This window comes from Bubalus bubalis, chromosome 8 (genome assembly GCF_019923935.1).
Source record: "Bubalus bubalis isolate 160015118507 breed Murrah chromosome 8, NDDB_SH_1, whole genome shotgun sequence".
Lineage (NCBI taxonomy): Eukaryota > Metazoa > Chordata > Mammalia > Artiodactyla > Bovidae > Bubalus > Bubalus bubalis.
In genome coordinates this window covers 64,924,498-64,932,740 of record NC_059164.1, presented here as the reverse complement: position 1 = coordinate 64,932,740, position 8,243 = coordinate 64,924,498, and the positions used below count along the sequence as shown (strand labels likewise).

General features: G+C 56.8%; 1 protein-coding gene across 6 annotated transcripts in view; it reads left to right on the top strand.

Annotated features, from left to right (window-relative positions):
* Positions 1–2,776: 2,776 nt before the first annotated feature.
* The window catches only part of ADCYAP1R1 (ADCYAP receptor type I), a 61,969-nt gene continuing 56,502 nt past the window's right edge, over positions 2,777–8,243 (top strand). For 3 of the 6 annotated variants that reach the window (XM_044946688.2, XM_025291226.3, XM_025291225.3), the window contains exon 1: positions 2,779–3,442. The gene's annotated coding sequence lies outside the window, so the exon portion shown is untranslated. Of the gene's footprint in view, positions 3,443–3,703; positions 3,931–8,243 lie in introns of those variants that run through there. The other 3 variants (XM_044946690.2, XM_025291227.3, XM_044946689.2) reach the window with 3 other exon arrangements.

Genomic DNA, 8,243 nt, shown 5'->3' with positions numbered 1-8,243 from the left:
CCAGGGGAGAGAAGGAAACTCCAGGGGTCCTCTGGGAGGAGTGGGTGGTTCCATGGGTGGTCCCTTGGCCTCCAGTCTCCCTGAATGAAGCCAGGCAGGCAGGGTGAGGAGGAAAAAGAAGGAAGTCTGGTCCTGTCCTTGGGGAGGCCCAGTCTGGGAGACCAGAATTGGCATAGCTTCTGCTGAAGGAGAACCCGGCTTGTCTGGAGAGACCAGAGCTGTATGTCTGCATGGGTGGAGAACAGTCTGGGGCATGAGAGCCCAGCCTGCTCCAGAATGACTGGGGCTGTTAGCTAGGTCAAACAACACCAAACTGGGCACATGGACACAAACTTTAGTCCCCAGACTAAATGCGTCCTCGGGCTCATCCTGTGGCCCCTCCAGGCTTGGGTGCTTCCTTCATAGAGAAGGGGACGAGTCAGCCTTCCTGGATCCCAGCTCTGATGATGCTCATTCCTGTGGCTCATCTAAACTGATGTCATTAGGCACGGCAGGGATTAGAAGCCACCTATAAGGACTGCAACACCTTGGAGAGAGTAGAGAGTTCCCCTGTCCAGAACCAACTATAAGAAGTGTCCCTTATGGTGGACTCTATGTGCCTGGCTTAGTGGGCAGCAGGCAGAGCAGGAGCTGGATTTCTACCCCTACCTGCTCCATGCTGGGCATGGATGGCACAGTGGGACCCGGAGCCCTGGCTGACCCCTAGCTGTGGTCATCTAGGAGCCTGCCCTCTGGCTAGGAGCCTGACGGCAAAGTGGGAAGAGGTGAAGGGAAGGGATGTGAGCGGAGGACTTCAGGTTAATTCCCGTCCACTGGCTGCCCAGGCAGAGGGGGGAAGGGATGCTCAACCTGCTCACTGCCCACACCAAGCAAGACACACATCTGGGACACAAAACCGAGAGCAGGTATTCCAGAGCCCAGAGGCGGACCTGGGGTATGGAAAAGAGAGTAAATGTGGAAATGAAGGCTGGCTCTGAGCCAAGGGTCCTCCTCTAGTCGCCTGACCGTGGACATTTCCAGGGACAGCCGGACAGCTGCAGGTGACCTTCATCACACTTCGTGCCTCCAGTGTCCTGAGTTCCATGCTTCCCTCCTGACTCTGAGACGGCGGTAGCCCCTCCTTTCTCCTCACGTTTCACAGTTTACAGAGCACTTTCACACACAACATCTCATTTGATCTTCAAACACCTGGGTTGGAGACGGATGAAAGGAAGCTGCCAGGGGTCAGGCAACAATCTAGAAAGCGGTCTACTCAGGTCTGGAGGGAAGTCCTGCCAGTTTTGTCTGTCTGACTTGACCAAGGCACCGAGCCCTCTTCTCTCCAGAGGGGTCTCACTCTTTATTGATACAGATAAGAACTAACATCCTCCTCTTCCAGGAAGTTCCTGGACTGAAAGAGATGTGATCCATGCAGACCAACACTGTAGTGTACCAGACGGGGCCAGGGTTCACTGTGTTGTAGAGAGAAACCATCAACTCACTGAGCAGACTTTCTGGACACTCCGATACTTCCTTTGTTTCCCTTATGGAGTCCTGCTCCATCCTCCAGTCCTCTCCTCCTCAGCTGAGCAAGAATTCCCAAGGAAAGGAGCTCAAGTCTCTCTCTTCCTCCTCCTCCTTCTTGAAGCTTCCTTAAGAAGGTGGCATACCCAAAACTCAAACCCACTTGGAAGGTGAACAATAACTTATTTGAATAAGGAAAGCCAGAGCCTGGTTGCAGAGCTGTGGGCTGGGGTATGGAGGGAGCTCTTCAGATGCTGACACCTGGGGTGGGACCAAGAAACCATGAGCAGGGGCAGGTAGGAGCAGTGGTTGGCTGGTGGGGGTGGGCAGAGGGTAAGTGCTTGGCATGGGAGTATGTAACTAACTGTTCTTGGTTGGGCTTTGGCTTTGCCACCAACTGGCTACCTGACCTTGACCTGTTTGGGGCTTCCCAGGTTGCATTAGTGGTAAAGAACTCATCTGCCAATGCAGGCGACACAAGAGACTCAGGTTCTATCCCTGGGTTGGGAAGATTCCCTGGAGGAGGGCATGACAACCTACTCCAGTATTCTTGCCTGGAGGCTGCCATGGAGAGGAGCCTGGCAGGCTGTAGTCCTTAGGGTTGCAAAAAGTCAGTCAGTTCCCCTCACTAAGCTTCAGCTTATCCATCTATACCAGGAGGAGGTTGAGCAGTACAATAACAGTTGTTCAGGCTCTAAGTCATGTCCGACTCTTCATGACCCCACAGACAGCAGCAAGCCAGGCTTTCCTGCCCCTCAGTGTCTCCTGGATTTTGCTCAAACTCATGTCCATTGAGTTCGTGTAGCAATAGTAATTAATTCATTAGTGAGGAAATAAAATCAGTGAAAACCTACTTAGTCCTAGTCTTGTTTAATGCTGTTGACAAGAGGTGGGGGTGTGGGGGGGGAGGTACTGTGATGCCCCTGTACAGGCAAATAGCTGAGGCTCAGACACACCCAGTCACCTAACCCCAGCGCACAGAGCTACCCCTGGCACAGCCTCGACTGGAGCCAGGCAATCTGAGCCCAGAGCACTGTTGTTTTAAGCTGCTGTAGGGCGCCCCTGTAAGGCACCCCCACCTCCCTTTTCTGGCCATAGAGGCGATCACATTTGAAGACATTCGGACAGGCTCCCAGAAGCTAGCTGACTTTCCCAGTCCAGGGCTGTGAGGGCAAAGAAAAATCCCAAGGGGAGTCTGGCACTTGCCCTGTAAGGAAGGCTTCCTGGAGGAGGAGGAACTGGTTCTGACAGGGAATCAGAAGGACGTGGGAGGGAGAAGACTGATGGTTTCTCGCTCTGGGTATTTCGGGAGGGTTAAAAGGAGGGAGGTGAGCCCCGGGACTGAGTCCCGGAAGCCGGGCGACAGAGGGGGATTGTCGCCTCCGCATCCTCGCCCCCGGGTCTCCACGCCAAAGCTCCTGCTCTGGTCTACGGCGGGCGGGGTCCGGCTCCCCTAACCCCTCCCCCGGGCGCCCATTGGCCTGCACCCCACCCCCCAGCCTGAGAAGCACGGGGGGAGGCGGTGGTCGGTCGCCTCCCTCCTGCCCCCGGCCTGGCTTCGCGGTGGAGGCGGCGCCTCTCCGGCAAGGCAGACCAGGCTGGGCGGACGCGCGGCGCGGGGCGGGCTAGGGCAGGCCAGGGGCCTCGCGCTCGGGCCCCGGGCGGCGACTGACAGCGGCGGCGGCGGCGGCAGCGGCTCCAGGCGAGCGTGGTCCCCGCGTGCGCACAAGCTCACGCCGCCGCGCAGGGACCCACGGACACCGGCGCCCGGCGGACACACAGACGCGGAGATCGGGCTCTACGCGCGCTACTCAGCGCACGAGCTCCCCATCCCTGGGCGGAGCGGGGCGCGGACTCGCCGCTGCGCGCCCTCCCCGCGGAGTCTGCCCCGGGCAGACCCGCAGCCCGCGGCCCCGCCGCGAGGCCCCTGGGTGAGCAGGTAAGCGCCGCCCCGCCGCCCTTGCCCCTCTGCGCCTCATCCGCCCTCCCCCGACTCCAGAACCTTCGCCCCTCCGGGGCTACGGGACCCCCTCCTCCAGCTCAGCTGTCTCCGCCAGCCGCGTCCTTCACCGACGGAGAGCGGGCCAGGGCCAGAGCGGGGCCAACCTCCAAAACCGAAATGAAGCCCTCTCCCGCCGCTGCTTCCTTCCTGCGCGACACTCTGCCACCCTCCATCCCGAACCCCCCCCCCCCGCCCCGGCCTCCACCCAGTATCTGGGATCGCGCCCCGGAGATACCGATCCCTGCAGCCCGCAGCGGGTGGGATGGGCTAGCTCCCGGGCGCCCCTCCTCGTGCCAGAGGGAGGACCGGGGCAGGAAGGCACTGCGACCGGAGGGACCCAGAGGGACCTGTCTACCTACTCCTGAAGCAGACGGCTACGCGGATCCGATCGGGAAGGCAACGCTGGAGGGTTCCCTGGGGGCTGGGTACCGCAGTCTTCATGGGGTTTTTGAGGGGTGGGCTCGGGACATGCTGTGTAGAGGGTGAAGTACTACAGCGTATATAACGTTCCGGAGTAGTGACACCTTCGCAATGGTTCAAAAGAGCGTTGTCTCTGGGTTTCCCGCGGTGCAGAGGCAGGGGTCGGGATGCCTGGGTTTCTGCGGTTCCACGGAGGAAACGGCCCACCGGGGCCTGTGGGAGAAACGTGTCGGTCTCCCCTGGCTGAAGTGGGCCCGCCTGAGATGAGACCCCTGCCCGCTTCCTTAAAGGCACAGGCTCCCGCCGCAGCTGTGGGAGGCAGGGGCTGGCAACCTGGGCAGGCAGGACCTTTGCAGGTTTGCAGGAGGGGGTTCGGGGGCCGGAAGCGGGGGTGGTGGGTTAGAAGCGGCCAGAGTGCCACTGGATGGAGCCAGACACTCAGGAGGGAGCCCAGCCACAAACTGATTGTATTTCATGTGGAGCTGGGAGTGGAAGCTCACCCCTGGAAGGTGCTGAGACCCTCTTTGAAAGCTGCTGGGGGAGGGAGGGTGGACCTCTGCCAATTCTCCAGAGGATTTCTATGCTTTTAGTACGGGTGCATCAGTCTCCTTTATCTCGTCTAGCACCCTCCTCCCGACTACCAAAAGAAAAGATGGCATTTGGCTTTTCCAGTGAGCAGCCCTGCATGGGGTGGGGGGCAGCTGGGAAGTGAGAGGGGGCTACACAGTCAGAGGGGGGCAGCTTTCCCTGGAGAGAGATAGAAAAGCATTCTGAAGGTCAAGCTAGAGGTTTCTGAGTGGCTGTGGGCCTCTGGAGGGGTTAAAAAACTATATGAGCCTTGGAGGGGTTGGGGGGAGTGGGGAGGAGCAGCACTCAGATTATCTCAGAAGGCCAGTCTGAGTTGGTGTTGGGTGCAGGTGGGGTTGGCAGAATCCCTAGTCCCTACCCAGGTGAATCTGGGGCTCCTGCTCCCTTCTGACCTTGGGGAGGACAAGCAGAGGTGCCAGTCTGGACACCAGTCAAAATTTGAGTTTATAAATTAGAAATAGAACACACCGGAGCAGGCCCTGGCCAGATCTTCCAAACAGTTCATCAACAAGTGTGTGTGGGGTGGCCAGGGAGCTGAACCGGTGCCTTCCTGCCCTTGCCCTGGGTCATTCGTCCGTGATTCTGTGCCTGGAACGGGATGTATGACTCTGTTTGCCCCTGTTTGCAATGAGAGGGAATGTCTATAGGGAGATTCCTGAAGGACTTTTGCCTATGTTCTGGGAACTAATCAGGCTGAAAGATCCATTAAGTCTTGTTTTATGTCAGGTTCGGGTGGGCAGGGAGTTGATTGGAGAAACACTGGAATCCACCCTTTTTATGCGGCTACCCCTCTCTGCCATGCCCCTACTTTGGGAAACTCCCTCGATTCCTGTTGAATAATCCAAATAAAACAAAATGGGGGTATACAGGTCAACATAGACACCTAGAAGGCTAGGGAAGACAAGACTTAAGGCCGCAAAGTGGCGTTCTTCCTGGGGATGTGGCCTCAGGTTATGTGTCCCAGGTATCCGGTCTCACGGATTTCCCTGACCAGGGCTGGCACAAAGTGGAGGACACCTTGTGCTATCTGCTGGAGGGCAGAACCAAGGAGTGCCAAGCACAGAGCACAAGCTCAGCTCGGTGCCAGAGAGGCCTCGCTTCCCCAGGAGCCACCCCAGCGTGGAGCTGACACTTGTGGGTGACAGGGGGTTTCCTGTCTGGGGAGGTACGTGAGCAGAGATCCCATGCCCCAGACAGGTAGGCCTAGAGCCCCTGGAAGCCTCGATTACCCCTGAATGGAGGAATCTATGAGTCTGGGGTCTGAATGGGCTGGGACTAGTGGTCTGGCTGCCTGGCAACATGCAGTCTGGAAACTCATCAGCTGCAGCATGCTTGCACTGAGCCCTGGATGCCGTCAGAGGCACATGGTGACAGCCACCCCCACAGTGACACACAGAGAGGGAGTGACACACCGCTGGGGTGGCATCAAGACTTCCTGTGGCACCTGCCAGAAAGCCAGGGCAAACATACAGCAGCATAGAGCAACATACGCAGGGGCGTGGGGACACACACATGGACATGGAGACACACCCTCTCACACAAATCTGGACACGCCTGGGGACTGAGGTGTCTGCTCCACGAAGACCACAAAGTCTGCCTTAATGAGTGTCCATGTGCACGGCGTTGACACTGAATGGAGAAAGTGTGTGTGTGTTGCGTGAGGCTGGAACGAGGGTTGGCAGGCTTTTTCTGCAAAGGGCCAGATAGTAAATTATTTTAGGCTTTTGCTGGCTGTGCACTCCGTTGCAACTGCTTCATTCTGCTGTCATAACGTAAAAGCAGCCATAGATGCTACTTATGCAAATGAGCGGAGCTGTGTTCTGATGAGCTTTATTTATGGTCACAAATTTGATTTTCACACAGTTTTCCTGTGTCATGAAATATGAGCCTTTTGATTTTTTTCCTGACCATTTGAAAATGTAAAAACCATTTTTGGCTCCCTGACTGTATAAAAATAGGTGACAGGCTGGATCCAATCTGCTAGAAGGGTTTGTGATCTCCTGGGCTATAGGTTAGCAAAGAGAAATGGTTTAAGAGGTGGAAGAAGGGAGGAGCTTTAGTCCTGGGAGCCCACATTGCTCCAGGGGGGCTCTGATGCCTGTCTTCACCCTGCCTGCAGCTCAGGATACCCGTCTATTTAATGCCAGACCTCAGGATCCTATCCTAGACAAGCTTCTGCTGGGTTCATGTTATACATCTCCCACGCTAAGGACACCTGGAGACGGTGTTCATGCCTGAAAATGAAAGGATATCATGTCACTGGACTCACCAAACAGGTCCTGAGCCCCTCTCCCATTCACCCTGTTGGCCAAGGACATGCCCACCTCCACCAGGAGGAAAACCCGCAGGGAGACCTGGACATGCCCCTTGTTTTCGGACAAGACTTCAAACTCGCAAAGACAAGGGTGAGACCTGAAACAACCCAGGCAGGGGTGAGGGCTTTCCTCATCTAGGTCTGGTGGTTGTCAGGGGAGGGTGAGGCCAGTGGAGGTAGGTGCAGCCAGGCTGGGCTTCCTGGAAGTGATGATAGGAGGTTGTATTGGCCTTGTGGAGTACCTGCACTCTCTCATCCCAGGTCCATGCATTGCCTTAGCGGTCACCTTTCTCCCATGACAAATGGGCACCACAGAGGGGTGGCTGGGGAATAAAACATAGAGTCCCTTTGTGGATACCCCTGAATGTTCCAGCTTCTGATTTAAGGCTGTATGGTGGACCTGGTTCTGCTCAGTTTCTCCTATCCCTCCTGTCCCCTTCTGACATTTCTTTCCTGCCGTTTCCCCAGAGGAGAGGCCTGGGAGATCTTTTCCCACTTTCTCAAGTCTCTGGATTCTGTCCTCCACTTCCCATTCCAGCTGCCCTTCCCTGCCCAGACCCCCATCTCCTCTACCTGGATCCCAGGTTTTCTGCTTGTGTTTTCTCCTTCCACTCAGCTCACCGGCCTTCTGAGAAATATTCCCTAAATGAGAAGCCTAGCACTTCAGTCCCCTGCCTGAAACTCTTCAGTGCCCCAGCCCTCTTTCCTGTAACTAGGCTGCTGCATCCCTGGCATCCAAGACTGGCACCAGCCTTCCACCATCTCACAACCCCCCACCTTGCTGGGTCCCTCAACACTCTTCAGTTACCTTTCTAAGCTCATCACCAGGCACTCCTCGAGTTTTAGGGTCCCCACCGAGTGCCCTACTTGTTCCAGGTGCCGGTCAGAGCTGGCCATCCCTTCTAGGGGTCAGCATCCCCTCCAGAGGGACGGTTGGTTAGCAAGAGGGTCAGTGCAGATGGCCACACTCTCCATCCCACCAGCCCGAGCCTCAGGCCCGGCCTGGGAGGGGCACAGTCACCCATCTACAAACCAGTGCCTGCTTCCTGTTTCCCCTCCCCCACTATGCCCTCTCCTCCCACCCCTGCCTCCCACTGCCTTCCATCACCTCCCGCCCCTCCTCGTGCTCTCCCCTTTCTTTTATCTTCTCTTTCCTGATTTCCATTCTTCTCCCTTCTTCCTCTTCCAGGCCCTTGGGGGGGCTGTCCCTAACAGAGGATTCCTAGGACCCTTCAGGGATAGGAGATGCGCCTGGACTAGCTAGTATGGAAGGGTTTGGCAGCGTGACCTTGGGAAAGACTCTGGGTCACTTTGGGCCTCAAACTCTCACCTATGAAATGAGACATTATTAACAATGGGCGGTCTTCCCTGGTGGCTCAGATGGTAAAGAATCCGCCTGCAATGCAGGAAACCCAG